Here is a 16,093-nt window from a genome sequence, read left to right on the forward strand (position 1 = left end):
AAGGTAGAATGTACATATATTGTATAATGCAGCCTTGATATACTAAATAGAATAAATAATACATGGACTGGTCACCTGCCAGTATGTGTACAGTCCTTACCAAGGCTATTATGTGCATGGTTGGTATGAACCTGAAATTGAAGAAGATTTTAACCCCTTCCCGACCCGTGTCACACCGTTTGTGACATGGAAAACAGTTCGTTCCCGACCCATGTCACAGCGTCTGTGACATGGAGGGAAAGAGCCCCTGCAGCGCCTGCGAGCGGGGTCACTCAGGTGTCACAGTTGCTGATGCAACTAGACAACCTGAAGTTGACCCCAGGGGGGGTGGATTAACCCCCCCGTGCCTGGGACCCCTCCGATTGGTAGTTTAATTTTCACTTTTAGTGAAACTGCCAATCGGAATGAATGAAACATTTCACCAATGAAAATTGGTGAAATATTTCAATCTGGGCATAGCCTGATGCTTACAGCATCAGCCATTGGCTGGGGGGAGTGTCACCTCTGTCCCCCCCCCCCCCAGATCTGATTGGGGCTAGTGTCCATGTGACGCTAGCCCTCCAATCAGATGTGGAGGAGGAAATTTAAATGGCTAACCAAATTCCTCAGCTTCTATCCTGTCCGTGGATGCTGAGGAGATTGGTTAGCCGCCGCCGACGTCGACCCCAGACCCGCCAGCGACCCGCCAGCAACCCCCGCCAGCGACCCTCGCCGCCAGCGACCCCCGCTTCCTGCGATCCGCTGCCGCCCGCGATCCCCTGCCGCCCCACATTGCTGCCGCCGGTAATTGTTTCTCCCCTTGTCTCACTCCAGCCCCCACTTAGCCCCCGACCCCCCCCCTCCATCCCCTACCACCCCCCACCCCAGCCCAATTTCCTACCGCTCCCTCCGCTCTCTCCCACGTCTTCATCCACCGGCTGCTGCTCTCCTTCTGACAGCCGGTGGTCTCCTGCGCCTGTGATCACAACACCATCCCCCAGTCCCAGGGATCACAACACCATCCCCCAGTCCCAGGGATCTCACCCCCCCCAGGGATCTCACCCCCCCCAGTGATCTCACCCCCCCAGTGATCTCACCCCCCCAGTGATCTCACCCCCCCCAGATCTCACCCCCCCAGTGATCACCAGCCCCCCCCGCCATCCGAGTGATCACCCCCCCTGCTGCCTGCCGGCTCCTACCCCCCTTTCTGCCCAGTGATCACTGCTGGCTCTTCCATCTCCTCAACCCCCTCCTGCGCCCCGTACGCCTGACCGCGCCCCCTCCTGCGCCCCGTGCGCCTGACTGCGCCCCCTCCTGCGCCCCGTGCGCCTGACTGCGCCCCCTCCTGCGCCCCGTGCGCCTGACTGCGCCCCCTCCTGCACCCCGTGCGCCTGACTGCGCCCCCTCCTGCGCCCCGTGCGCCTGACTGCGCCCCCTTCTGCGCCCCGTGCGCCTGACTGCGCCCCCTCCTGCGCCCCGTGCGCCTGACTGCGCCCCCTCCTGCGCCCCGTGCGCCTGACTGCGCCCCCTCCTGCGCCCCGTGCGCCTGACTGCGCCCCGTGCGCCTGACTCCGCCCCCTCCTGCGCCCCGTGCGCCTGACTCCGCCCCCTCCTGCGCCCCGTGCGCCTGACTGCGCCCCGTGCGCCTGACTGCGCCCCCTCCTGCACCCCGTGCGCCTGACTGCGCCCCGTGCGCCTGACTGCGCCCCCTCCTGCGCCCCGTGCGCCTGACTGCGCCCCCTCCTGCGCCCCGTGCGCCTGACTGCGCCCCCTCCTGCGCCCCGTGCGCCTGACTGCGCCCCCTCCTGCGCCCCGTGCGCCTGACTGCGCCCCCTCCTGCGCCCCGTGCGCCTGACTGCGCCCCCTCCTGCGCCCCGTGCGCCTGCGCCCCGTGCGCCTGACTGCGCCCCCTCCTGCGCCTGACTGCGCCCCGTGCGCCTGACTGCGCCCCCTCCTGCGCCCCGTGCACCTGACTGCGCCCCGTGCGCCTGACTGCGCCCCCTCCTGCGCCCCGTGCGCCTGACTGCGCCCCCTCCTGCGCCCCGTGCGCCTGACTGCGCCCCCTCCTGCGCCCCGTGCGCCTGACTGCGCCCCCTCCTGCGCCCCGTGCGCCTGACTGCGCCCCCTCCTGCGCCCCGTGCGCCTGACTGCGCCCCGTGCGCCTGACTGCGCCCCCTCCTGTGCCCTGTGCGCCTGACCGTGCCCCCTCCTGCGCCCCGTGCGCCTGACCGCTCCCACACGTGATTTACACCAAGCACTCACACATACACACGTACACTCATACTAATAATAAAGTTTAGATTTTTTTTTTCCCCACAGCACACAAAATGTCCCGCCCGTCCCGCCCTAGGGCGTACTCAGCTGAGGACGCATATTCATTTATTGCCTCCGAAGCTGATAGTGAGGGAGAGGACCCCACGTTCCTCTATTCCTCTCATTCTTCCTCCTCCAGTGACACCGAGCCGGCACCAAGACGACGTCAGAGGTCAAGGCATCGTCCGGAGGCCGTGGAAGAAGACCCACAGCCATCTGTAAGTAACCCTCAACCTGGTGCTAGTCACGCCCAACCTAGCACCAGTGCCCCGGTGTGGACCCCCGTCCCTGAAAATTACGCTCCGCGGATTCCTGATTTCCTTCCCCAATCAGGAATCCAGTTTGAGACCGCAAACCTCAGGGAAATAGACTTTTTCAAAGTCTATTTCTCTGAGGCCATTGTCAGTCTCATGGTGGAAGAGACTAACATTTACGCCCAACAATTTTTGTCTGCAAACCCAAATTCAATGTTTTCTACTTGGAGTCCCGTTGACTCAGTAGAAATGTTAAAATATTGGGGACTGGTACTTCACATGGGGATTGTGAAGAAACCAGAAATCCGTCAATACTGGAGTACCGATATTTTATATCAAACTCCAGTGTTCGGAATGGTGATGACCCGCAAAAGATTTGAGGTCATTCACAAATTTTTACATTTCAGGGATAACACGGACAGCCTTCCCCGCGATGACCCGAATTTTGACAGACTGTTCAAAATTCGTCCGGTCATAGAACACTTCAGCAAGAAGTTTGCTGAAGTGTACGTTCCCCAAAGGGAAATTTCTGTGGATGAATCCCTCATCCACTTCAAAGGGAGGCTTCAATTCCGACAATACCTGCCCAGTAAGAGGGCCAGGTACGGAATAAAGCTCTACAAGCTGTGCGAGAGTGCCTCAGGGTACACTCACAGCTTTAGAGTTTACGAAGGAAAGGATTCGAGGATTCAGCCCCCAGAATGTCCACCTGCTCTGAAGGTAAGTGGGAAAATAGTGTGGGATTTGATCCGCCCACTGCTTGATAAAGGTTACCATCTATACGTTGATAACTTTTATACAAGCATTCCCCTATTTCAGTCCCTCTCTGCCAGAGCTACCGCCGCTTGCGGTACTGTGCGCAGAACCCAGAGGGGTCTCCCTTTGACGCTAATTGAGCAGGTTTTCCCAAAGGGTGAGAGCCGAGCTCAATGTAGCGGCAACATGGTTGTGGTGAAGTACAAAGACAAAAGGAACGTCTTTTTCTTGACCACAATCCATGGTCCCGGCACCACGGCCACCAACGTTAGAGGTACCCCAGCACCGGTCCGCAAACCGGATTGTGCCCTGGGGTACAACAAGCACATGGGGGGAGTTGATCTTTCTGATCAAGTCCTCCAGCCCTACAGTGCGATGAGGAAGGCGAAAGTCTGGTATAAAAAACTGGCCGTGCACATCGTTCAAATGGCACCGTATAACGCATACGTGCTGTCACGATGTGCAGGCCAGACCACCAACACCTTCCTCAACTTCCAGGAGGCGGTGATAAAGGCCCTGATTTTTAGAAGCGAAGAAGAAGCGGGCCCCAGCACCCCTGGAACTCGAGTCTCCCGTGTGGTACCAGGGCAACATTTTCCTGGTGAGGTCACGGTAAGAAAAAGGTGCTGGGTCTGCCATAAAAGGGGGATAAGAAAGGTCACCCGTTTCCAATGTGAAACGTGTCCTGATAAACCGGGACTGTGTTTGAATGAATGTTTCAAAATTCATCACATGTCCCCGGACTAAACACATCCTGACCTTCCCTACAGAACTCACCCACACTAGCATGACATACAAAACATCACGCACACACACAACAACCTCACGTACACTACAACACACACCAACCTATGTCAGGTTGGTGTGTGTGTTGTAGTGTATGTGAGGTTGTTTGTGTGTGTGTGTGGTGTATACACCACACCACACACCAAACTCACATACACTACATCTAGATAAGTTCCCTGGGGGGTCTAGTTTCCAAAATAGGGTCACTTGTGGGGGAGCTTCAATGTTTACACACAGGGGCTCTCCAAACGCAACATGGTTCCAATTTGTTAGCGGACACCATGTAGTGTTTGGACAGCCCCTGTGTGCCGAAACATTGGAGCTCCCCCACAAGTCACCCCATTTTGGAAACTAGACCCCCCAAGGCACCTATCTAGATGCATAGTGAGCACTTGGAACCCCCAAGTGCTTCACAAATTGATTCGTAAAAATGAAAAAGTATTTTTTTTCCACTTTTTCATTTTTATAAATCAATTTGTGAAGCACCTGGGGGTTCCAACTGCTCACTATGCATCTAGATAGGTGCCTTGGGGGGTCTAGTTTCCAAAATGGGGTCACTTATGGGGGAGCTCCAATGTTTACACACACAGGGGCTCTCCAAACGCAACATGGTTCCAATTTGTTAGCGGACACCATGTCGTGTTTGGACAGCCCCTGTGTGCCGAAACATTGGAGCTCCCCCACAAGTTACCCCATTTTGGAAACTAGAACCCCCAAGGCACCTATCCAGATGCATAGTGAGCACTTGGAACCCCCAAGTGCTTCACAAATTGATTCGTAAAAATGAAAAAGTATTTTTTTTCCACTTTTTCATTTTTATAAATCAATTTGTGAAGCACCTGGGGGTTCCAAGTGCTCACTATGCATCTAGATAGGTGCCTTGGGGGGTCTAGTTTCCAAAATGGGGTCACTTATGGGGGAGCTCCAATGTTTAGGCACACAGAAGCTCTTTAAACGCAACATGGTGTACGCTAACAATTTCGGCTCAAAGATAAAGGGAAGATTGGAAACCGGTCTGTAGTTGGCCGTGCAGTTCTGGTCAAGGGATGTTTTTTTAAGTAATGGATGTAAGCTGGCGTGTTTAAAAGAAGAGGGAAAGATACCAGATGAGAGAGAGAGGTTGAAAATTTTAGTTAGGTGAGTGGTGACAGCTGGAGAAAGGGACTGAAGGAGATGTGAGGGAATAGGGTCACTGGTGCAGGTATTAGGGCGAGAAGATGCAAGGAGCCTGATCACTTCATCTTCTGTGACTGGTTCGAAGTCAGAAAGTGAGCAAGACACCAGACATATCAGACTATACAGAGTAAAATAATTCAACACATACAGTTGAAACCAGAAGTTTCCATACACTATATAAAAAGACACATGCATGTTTTTTTCAATATCTGACATGAAATCAGAATAAACCTTTCCCGTTTTAGGTCAATTAGGAGGATTACCATAATTTTCTATACTGTATGTGCCCCATCCTGCTATGATGTGCCCCATCCTTGTATATATGTCCCCCATCCTGGTATAATGTGCCCCATACTCGTATATAAAAAGACACATGTGCATGTTTTTCTCAACATCTGACATGAAATCAGAATAAACCTTTCCCGTTTTAGGTCAAATAGGATTACCATAATTCTTAATATTTACCAAATGCCAGAATAATGAGAGAGAGAATGTTTTAAGGCATTTTATTACTTACTGCAAAGTCAAAAGTTTACATTCATTTCATTAGTATGTGGTACCATTGCCCTTAAACTGAATGACTTGGGTCAAACGTTTGGGATATCCTTCCACAAGCTTCTCACAATAGTTGGTCGGAATTTGGGCCCATTCCTCCTGACAAAACTTATGTATCTGATCCAGGTTTGTAGGTCGCTTTGCTCGCACCTGCCTTTTCAGCTTTGCCCATAAATTTTCAATAGGATTGAGATCAGGGCTTTGTGATGACCACTCCAAAACATTGACTTTGTTATCCATAAGTCACTTTATCATTTTGGCAGTATGCTTTGGGTCATTGTCCATTTGGAAGACCCATTTCCGCTCAAAATTTAACTTCCTGGCTGATGTCTTGAGATGTTGCTTCAGTATTACCACATAATTGGCCTAAAAAAGGGGGGGCCTAAAGGGGGGGGTACTGTAGCGCCGGCGTCCCTGCCCTCTGCTAGGCAGGGACGCTGTTCCCCTCACCTCTCTGCTCCGTGCCCGGCGTCCTCCTCCCGCTCTGCTGGCAGCGCGCGCTCCTTCCCGGCCACTGTGCTTAGGGCGCGCGAGCACGCTCTCCCTCCCTCTTAAAGGGGCCGCGCGCGCCGTCCTAAGGAGTCCCCGGCCAATGGCCGGAGGACTTCACCATATATAAGGCACCTCCTCCAAAATGGAGGTGCCCGAGCAATGTTGTTGCACTGTTCACTACTCTGCTTCAGCCCTCAGGTCCCGTTGCCAGTTACCTGCCAGATACCTGCCAGATTCCTGCCAGCTTGCTGTCTTATTCCTGCCTGATATTCTGCTACCTGCCTGCTAGCCTGAGGTCCGACGGTCTGCCTTACTACTCCTGTCAGTCTGTCTAAGGACCAGCTTGCTCGCTCACCTGGGAGCGCACATCAACTACCTGCCTGCTTGCCTGAGGTCCGACGGTCTGCCTTCCAACTCTTGTCAGTCTGTCTATGGACCAGCTTGCCCGCTCACCTGGGAGCGCACATCTGCTACCTGCCTGTTAGCCTACCTGGAGGCTCTGCCGTCACGTGCTGTGACCACCTGCCTGTCCAGTGACTCCTGCCCGCTCACCTGGGAGCGCTCATCTGCTGCCTGTCTGCTAGCTTACCTGGAGGCTCTGCCGTCACGTGCTGTGACCACCCGCCTGTCCAGAGACTTCTGCCCGCTCACCTGGGAGCGCTCATCTGCCGCCTGTCTGTTGGTCTTCCTGGAGGCTCCGCCGTCACATGCTGTGACCACCCGTTTATCCAGAGACTCTCGCCTGCTCACCTGGGAGCTCACGTCTACCATCAGCCGCCACAGGTCGTACCAACCCTTTACCCAGAGACTGCCCCGGTCACTTGCCGTGACCATCTGCCCGTTCACCCAGAGACTGCCCCGGTCACTTGCCGTGACCATCTGCCCGTTCATCCAGAGACTGCCCCGGTCACTTGCCGTGACCTCCTGCCCGTTCTTCTAGAGACTGTCCCGGTCACCTGATGTGACTGCCTGCCTGGTCGCCACCCGCTCCCTTACAAGGACCGCCCCGTTGTATAGTAGCTCAGAGGTTCCGCCTCCCAGACCCGTTACAGTTTGCTCGGGCCATGGAACCCGGTGGCACTCAAGCTCCCTCGCTCTCGGACCTGTGTCATGAACTGTCCCGTCAGAGGTCCCAACAGGAGTCCATCCTGGGTCACCTGCGGAATGTCAATTCTCGCCTGGACACTCTGACTGCTCCGCCAGCAACCTCCGCCAGTGCCATGACTCGCAATCCGGCAGCTCCGCTGTCCACTAATACCATGGTATCCTACCCCGGACCCCGGCTTTCTGCACCTCCTCGCTTCGGAGGCGACTCCGCCCAGGCTCGGGGCTTCATAAATCAGTGCACCCTGCACTTTGAACTCCTGTCCCACCAGTTTAACTCCGACCGGGCCAAAATTGCCTTCATCATGTCCCATCTCACCGGGGAGGCCCTGGCCTGGCTAAATCCTCTATGGGAGAGAGGAGACCCCCTGGTGTCCGACTTGCCTGCCTTTCTCATGGCTTTCCGGAAAGTCTTCGACGAACCCGGACGGAAGACCTCATCCGCATCATCACTGCTACGCCTCCGTCAGGGAAGTCTCACCGTGGGCCAATATGCCATACGGTTCCGTACCCTTGCCTCGGAGCTGGCCTGGGATAACGACGCTCTGCTATCCGTCTTCTGGGAGGGTCTGTCCGGCCGTATTAAAGATGAACTTGCCGGTCGGGACATTCCTACCACTCTCGATGACCTAATAACTCTTGCCACCCGGATTGACCTACGGTTCCAGGAGCGTGCCAAAGAGGTCACCCGTGAGAGGTTTCCACGTCTAGCTCCTACTTTTCAGAAATCCGTCTCTCCCCTGGTACACTCTCCTGAGCCTATGCAGGTCGACCAGACCAAGATGGTCAAAACCCGTCAGGACTTACGCCGTGCCAAGGGGAGCTGCTTCTACTGTGGCAGTAAGGAGCACCGGATCCGTGCCTGCCCGGAGAGGTCGGGAAATGCCTGTGTCTAGGTTCGCTCAGAGAGGTCGACCTAGACAAGAATAAATCCTTTCCATCTCTGCTGCTGTCAGCTTCAATCGTCTGCGGGGAGAACCGTTATTTCGAACTAGCCCAACTTGACTCTGGAGCAGCCGGGAATCTTATTTCACAGTCCCTGGTAGAGAAATACCGCATCCCCACCAAACCTCTGGCTGTACCCTTGTCTGTTGCTGCCGTGGATGGGGGTCTCTTTCCACGCCCCATCCAACTCATCACCGAATCCATTACTCTGCAGGTGGGAATGCTGCATTCTGAGAGTATCTCCTTTCATGTTCTGCCTGGACTCTCTCACGCCCTCTTGCTAGGTCTACCTTGGCTCCAGAGACATGCACCCGTGCTTGACTGGCAGACCGGAGAAGTCCTTCGCTGGGGACAGGACTGCCATAAGACCTGTCTGGTTCCCGTCCATCCCGTCCGTCCTTCTCCTACCCCAGCTAATCTACCTGGACTTCCGATTCCTTATTGGTCTTATGCTGATGTCTTTAATAAAAAGGAGGCAGAGACACTACCCCCTCATAGACCATACGACTGCCCTATCGACCTGTTACCTGGTACTACTCCTCCCCGTGGGCGTATTTATCCATTATCCGCTGCTGAGACCCGGTCGATGTCCGAATATATTGTGGAGAATCTGGCCAGGGGATTCATCCGGAAATCTACCTCCCCGGCGGGAGCAGGCTTCTTTTTCGTCAAAAAGAAGGACGGCTCTCTCCGTCCCTGTATAGACTATAGAGGCCTTAACCAGATCACGGTGAAGAATAAGTACCCCCTTCCGCTCATTCCGGAGTTATTTGATCGTCTGAGGGGGGCTAGAATCTTCACCAAACTGGACCTCCGTGGGGCGTACAACCTGGTTCGTATCCGTCAGGGGGATGAATGGAAGACGGCATTCAACACCCGGGACGGCCACTATGAATATCTGGTAATGCCCTTTGGTCTCTGTAACGCTCCTGCCGTCTTTCAAGAGTTGGTCAATGACATCTTCCGGGACCTTCTCTACTCCTGCGTAGTGGTGTACCTGGACGACATCTTGGTCTTCTCTCCGGATCTCCAGACTCACCGGAGGGACGTTCGTCAGGTCCTGCTCAGGCTCAGGCAGAATCACCTATTCGCTAAATACGAGAAGTGCCTCTTTGAGCAGACCTCGCTTCCGTTTTTGGGCTACATTATTTCTCAGACCGGCCTACGAATGGATCCAGAGAAACTGTCTGCCATCGAGAAATGGCCTCGACCGGAGGGGTTGAAGGCCATTCAGTGGTTCCTGGGCTTCGCCAACTACTACCGCCTCTTCATACCGCACTTCTCTTCCCGGACTGCCCCAATTTCCGCGCTAACCCGTAAGGGTACTAATCCCAAAGAGTGGCCGCCCGAAGCAGAGGAGGCCTTTCTTTCCTTAAAACAGGCCTTCTCTTCCGCCCCGGTGCTGCATCGCCCGGACGGCAACAAGCAGTTCTTCCTGGAAGTTGACGCCTCCTCCTCTGGAGCCGGAGCGGTACTTACTCAAAAATCATCTTCCGGGAGGATGGTAACTTGCGGCTTCTTCTCTAAACTCTTCTCCTCCTCAGAGCGCAATTATTCCATAGGAGACCGAGAGTTATTGGCCATCAAACTGGCATTGGAGGAGTGGCGTTACCTGCTCGAGGGGGCTCTTCACCCGGTAATAATTTACACTGACCACAAGAACTTGGCTTACCTCCAGCATGCCCAGAGACTTAACCCGCGCCAAGCCCGGTGGTCCTTGTTTTTTGCTCGCTTTGATTTTGTTCTTCATTTTCGCCCGGCTGACAAAAACGTCAAGGCGGACGCCTTGTCTCGATCCTTTCTGGTGTCTGATCTCGAGGAAGATCCGAAACACATCATCGATCCCGCCAGAGTAATGCAGGTGGCTACCGTGAGTCTAAATCGTCTCCCTCCCGGAAAGACGTTCGTATCAGTACCTGATCGGGAGAAGATCCTTCACTGGGGTCACTCGTCTAAACTGGCTGGCCACGCCGGTCAGAAAAAGACCCTCCAGCTTATTACCCGGCACTACTGGTGGCCTACCCTGCACAAGGACGTAATAGACTTTGTTTCTGCCTGTGTGTCCTGCGCCCGCAACAAGGTTCCGAGACATCTGCCAGCCGTTCGCCTCCTTCCGCTTTCTGTACCTGCTGCCCCCTGGCAGCATATAGCAATGGACTTTATAACTGACCTCCCAGTCTCTGCCGGTTGTACGGTCATTTGGATGGTCGCTGACCGCTTCTCCAAGATGGCTCATTTCGTTCCCCTGCCAGGCCTCCCGTCTGCACCCGAGCTAGCTAAAGACTTTATTCGTCACATCTTTCGTCTTCATGGCCTGCCCCTCCACATCGTGTCGGATCGTGGGGTACAGTTCACCTCACGCTTCTGGAGAGCCACTTGTAAACTGCTAGACGTCACCCTGGACTTCTCTTCCGCTTACCACCCACAGTCCAATGGTCAAGTGGAGCGGATCAATCAGAACCTGACCAGTTACCTCCGGCACTTCGTTAATGCCCATCATTCAGACTGGGTGGATCTCCTACCATGGGCCGAGTTCTCTTATAACAATCACGAGAGCGAATCCTCCTCCAAATCCCCGTTTTTTGTAGTCTTCGGTCAGCATCCTCGGATTCCTTTTCCTGTCTCCACCTCTGTGGACAACCCGGCTGCGGAATCTCTCGTTAGCAAATTTTCCTCCATTTGGGAGAGTACCCGATCCGCACTCCTTCAGTCGTCCGAACGGATGAAAAGACACGCTGACAAAAAACGCCTGGATCCTCCACAATTTCGTCCTGGAGATAAAGTCTGGCTCTCATCTAAATATGTCCGACTCAAGATACCTTCTTACAAGTTAGGGCCTCGGTTCATCGGTCCTCTGGAGGTCATCAGTCAGATCAACCCGGTGGCCTATAAATTGAAACTCCCGGCCAACTTACGGATCCCTAACTCCTTCCATGTATCTCTCCTCAAACCTGTGGTACTTAACTCTTTTTCCAAGTCTACAGGTACGCCTCCTGCTCCGGTTTCTGCTGAGGACGAGTTTGAGGTAGAGAACATTCTTGCCACCAAGAGGGTAAGAGGAAAGACCTTTTTTCTAGTAGATTGGAAGGGGTTTGGTCCTGAGGAGAGAACGTGGGAGCCCCGGAAGAACATCCATGCCCCGCTCATCCTTGCTAAATTTCTGTCTGGCCTAAAAAAGGGGGGGCCTAAAGGGGGGGGTACTGTAGCGCCGGCGTCCCTGCCCTCTGCTAGGCAGGGACGCTGTTCCCCTCACCTCTCTGCTCCGTGCCCGGCGTCCTCCTCCCGCTCTGCTGGCAGCGCGCGCTCCTTCCCGGCCACTGTGCTTAGGGCGCGCGAGCACGCTCTCCCTCCCTCTTAAAGGGGCCGCGCGCGCCGTCCTAAGGAGTCCCCGGCCAATGGCCGGAGGACTTCACCATATATAAGGCACCTCCTCCAAAATGGAGGTGCCCGAGCAATGTTGTTGCACTGTTCACTACTCTGCTTCAGCCCTCAGGTCCCGTTGCCAGTTACCTGCCAGATACCTGCCAGATTCCTGCCAGCTTGCTGTCTTATTCCTGCCTGATATTCTGCTACCTGCCTGCTAGCCTGAGGTCCGACGGTCTGCCTTACTACTCCTGTCAGTCTGTCTAAGGACCAGCTTGCTCGCTCACCTGGGAGCGCACATCAACTACCTGCCTGCTTGCCTGAGGTCCGACGGTCTGCCTTCCAACTCTTGTCAGTCTGTCTATGGACCAGCTTGCCCGCTCACCTGGGAGCGCACATCTGCTACCTGCCTGCTAGCCTACCTGGAGGCTCTGCCGTCACGTGCTGTGACCACCTGCCTGTCCAGTGACTCCTGCCCGCTCACCTGGGAGCGCTCATCTGCTGCCTGTCTGCTAGCCTACCTGGAGGCTCTGCCGTCACGTGCTGTGACCACCCGCCTGTCCAGAGACTTCTGCCCGCTCACCTGGGAGCGCTCATCTGCCGCCTGTCTGTTGGTCTTCCTGGAGGCTCCGCCGTCACATGCTGTGACCACCCGTTTATCCAGAGACTCTCGCCTGCTCACCTGGGAGCTCACGTCTACCATCAGCCGCCACAGGTCGTACCAACCCTTCACCCAGAGACTGCCCCGGTCACTTGCCGTGACCATCTGCCCGTTCACCCAGAGACTGCCCCGGTCACTTGCCGTGACCATCTGCCCGTTCATCCAGAGACTGCCCCGGTCACTTGCCGTGACCTCCTGCCCGTTCTTCTAGAGACTGTCCCGGTCACCTGCTGTGACTGCCTGCCTGGTCGCCACCCGCTCCCTTACAAGGACCGCCCCCTTGTATAGTAGCTCAGAGGTTCCGCCTCCCAGACCCGTTACAATAATCTTCTTTTCTCATGATGCCATCTATTTTGTGAAGTGCACCAGTCCCTCCTGCAGCAAAACAACCCCACAACATGATGGTACCACCCCTGTGTTTCACAGTTGGGATGGTGTTTTTAGGCTTCCAAGCGTCTCCCTTTTTCCTCTAAATGTAATGATGGTCATTATGCCCAAAAAGTTCAATTTTAGTTTCATCAGACCACAGGACATGTCTCCAAAAGTTAAGGCCTTTGTTCCTGTGTGCATTTGCAAACATTAATCTGTCTTTTTTATGTTTCTTTTGGAGTAATGGCTTCTTCCTGGCAGAGTGGCCTTTTAGCCCATGTTAATACAGTGCTCATTTCACTGTGGATATTGACACAATCTTACCAGCTTCCGCCATCATCTTCACAAGGTCTTTTGCTTTTGTCTTTGGGTTTATATTCACATGTCGGACCAAAGCACGTTCATCTCTGGGACACAGAACCCGTCTTCTTCCTGAGCAGTATGATGGCTGGACATTCTCATCTTGTTTGTACTTGCATATAATTTTTCGTACAGATGAACGAGGCACCTTCAAGTATCTTGAAATTGTACCCAAGGATGAGCCAGACTTGCGCAAGTCCACAATTCTCTTCCTGATATATTGGCTTATTTCTTTAGACTTTCCCATGATGCGACACAAAGAAGCAGTGTGTTTCTGGTATGCATTAAAATACATCCACAAGTTTGTCTCTAATTAACTCAGATGTTGCAAAAAAAAACTATCAGAAGCTTCCAAACACATGACATCATCATATGGGCAGTCCAGAATTGTTAAAAGACATAGTAATCTTAGTGTATGTAAACTTTTGACTTTGCAGTAATAAAAATGCCTTAAAACATTCTCTCTCTCTCATTATTCTGGCATTTGGCAAATATTAAAAATGATGGTAATCCTAATTGACCTAAAACGGAAAAGGTTTATTCTGATTTCATGTCAGATATTGAGAAAAACATGCAGATGTGTCTTTTTATATAGGGTATGTAAACTTCTGGTTTCATCTGTATCAAGAGGCGTGAAGGCCCTGCTCGCAAGCTACAATCTATGAGGAAATAGGGGGGACAGAAAAGGTAAATGGTAAAAAGTGCTTGTGGTGTAAGGTCTAGCCATTAATATAATAAATAGGGTATTCAAATAACGCTGCATGAACCAGTCACCAGCCAGTATGTGTACAAGTACAGATACAAAGTGCTATTGAGTGCATGGAAGGGAGAACAGGAAATAGTTAAATTAGTGAGGTGAGTGATAGGCCAGACTAAAGAAATGTGTTTTGGGGCACACTTGAAAATGTGAATACTGGGTATTAACCGGATTGTCTGGGGTAGTTGTCACGGGTGTGTCTGATGTGACAGACAGTCACCCTGCAGTTGGATGCAGAAAATCTCTTTGGCATTACAGACACCTTCTTAGATCTGCCTCACTCTAGGACAGAGCGGCTACTTCCCTCCTGCTAATTGACACCCAGGCCTGGGTGTTTAAATACTCTCTGTTTGCTACAGGGAGGTGCCAGTGATATTTACATGTTCGCTTGTGAAGACTTGGAGCTATCTGCTTACTTCCTTTCAGGTGCTAGGAAGAAGTGTGGTGTAATCTTTCTGAAGTCAGCTCAAGCTAAGTTACTTTTCCCCGTGTTTGTCTCCCTTGTTGTCTTTAGTTGTTAGTGGGGACTGACTAATTCTCACCCCCCTTCCCTATCCAAGCTCTAGAGAAATACAGGGTTAAGGTTCCTGTGCGGTGATTGGTGAGGAACCAATATAGGGACGATAGGGAAGACAGCGTGATATCAGATCAGCCTAGGAGGTCTCCACTTTCCCTAGTGTCTGGGCTCCCTTCCCCTCTTTCCTTCGTGTTGCACTTAGTCTTTCCCACAACTTGCATGACAGTTGTGCATTCCAGAAAACTAATGCAGCACAAGAGAAGTACTGGAGATGAGAGAGGGCGGTTGGGATTATGGAGGATGTTGGTCTAATGTCATTAGCGGAATAGAGGGCACTGGTAGGCAGGAGATGTAGTGTGGTGCTGAAACGTGGAGCACTTTGTGGTTGAGAGTGATAAGTTTATATTGGATTCTGTAACGGATAGGCAACAAGTGAAATGGCTGGTCACTTGGTGGAGGCATCAATGTAATGGTTGGACAAGAAATATGATCCTGGCTGCTGTATTCATGACAGATTGGAGAGGGGAGAGTTTAGTAAGACGGAGACCGATTAGTAGAGAGTTGCAATAGTCCAGACTAGAATAAATTAGAGCAACAATAAGAGATTTTGTAGAGTCAAAGGTGAGAAAAAGTTGAATTCTAGAGATGTTTAGAGGTGCAGGTGACATGAACGAGTGATTGGATGTGTGGAGTGAAGGAAAGATCTGCTGCAGGGGAGTAATGGTGGAACCACACACGGAAATGGCAATATCGGGCATAGTGTTAGTGGAGGAAGGAGACACAAGAAGTTCAGTTTTTGACAAATTCAGTTTTAGACAGAGGGAGGACATAATGTTAGACACAGCAGAAAGACAATCACTGGTATTTTGTAGTAATGCAGGGGTGATGTCAGGAGAAGATAAGTATCATCAGCATAGAGATGATGCTGGAAACCAAATCTGTTGATGGTTTGTCCAATAGGAGCAGTGTATAGCGAGAAGATGAGGAGGCCTAGGACTGAACCCCGAGGAGCTCCAACAGTAAGGGGAAGAAGAGCCGGCAACTAGGCAGAAAAAAAGGCGCAAATGCAATAATGAATGGGGCCCTCTATACCAGCTGGGGATCTCCAGAAGGTGGATCAGCACCGCTGAGACCTTTATATTCTAACTACATTTTACATTTAGTGCAGATTTTGTGCTGGTAGTTTCTGCAGTGACCTGCCATGTCTACCAGTCATCACACAGACATTGCCATGGTCACATATCTATGTACAAAATGTTGCAGTCCTGCAGTGACAACGAGATTATTATTATTATAATGGTGGTGCCCTTATTTAAAAGGGCAGTAAAATTTGAACTGGAGGTATTTGGCTCCTGTCTTTAGAGACCAGAAACCCACTTTAAAGTTGCTCTCCATTGTGTGAAACTTACTTGTCCATCAACCCGCATCAGTACTAAATATTACGAGCAGTAATGTTCCGTCTTTCATTTCCTCCCAGGCATGCTGAGGTTGTAGAACTAGTTTTTGATATAATTTACAAAGTTTTTTTTTTGTGCCGATGCCTGAAGTGAGCGCGAGCAGATTTGGCCATAAGATACGTCACTAGTGTGCTTATCGGGCTCCTCTACTGACGGGTGGCCTGGCAGTGACCTCCAAGAATCATGTAATACATGTAATATGGAACTGATCTCTTTATGTCATCACTATGTGTCACCACCACCGACCAA

This window comes from Phyllobates terribilis, unplaced genomic scaffold (genome assembly GCF_046119375.1).
Source record: "Phyllobates terribilis strain yellow unplaced genomic scaffold, ASM4611937v1 Scaffold_11__3_contigs__length_659146591, whole genome shotgun sequence".
Taxonomy (NCBI): Eukaryota; Metazoa; Chordata; class Amphibia; order Anura; family Dendrobatidae; genus Phyllobates; species Phyllobates terribilis.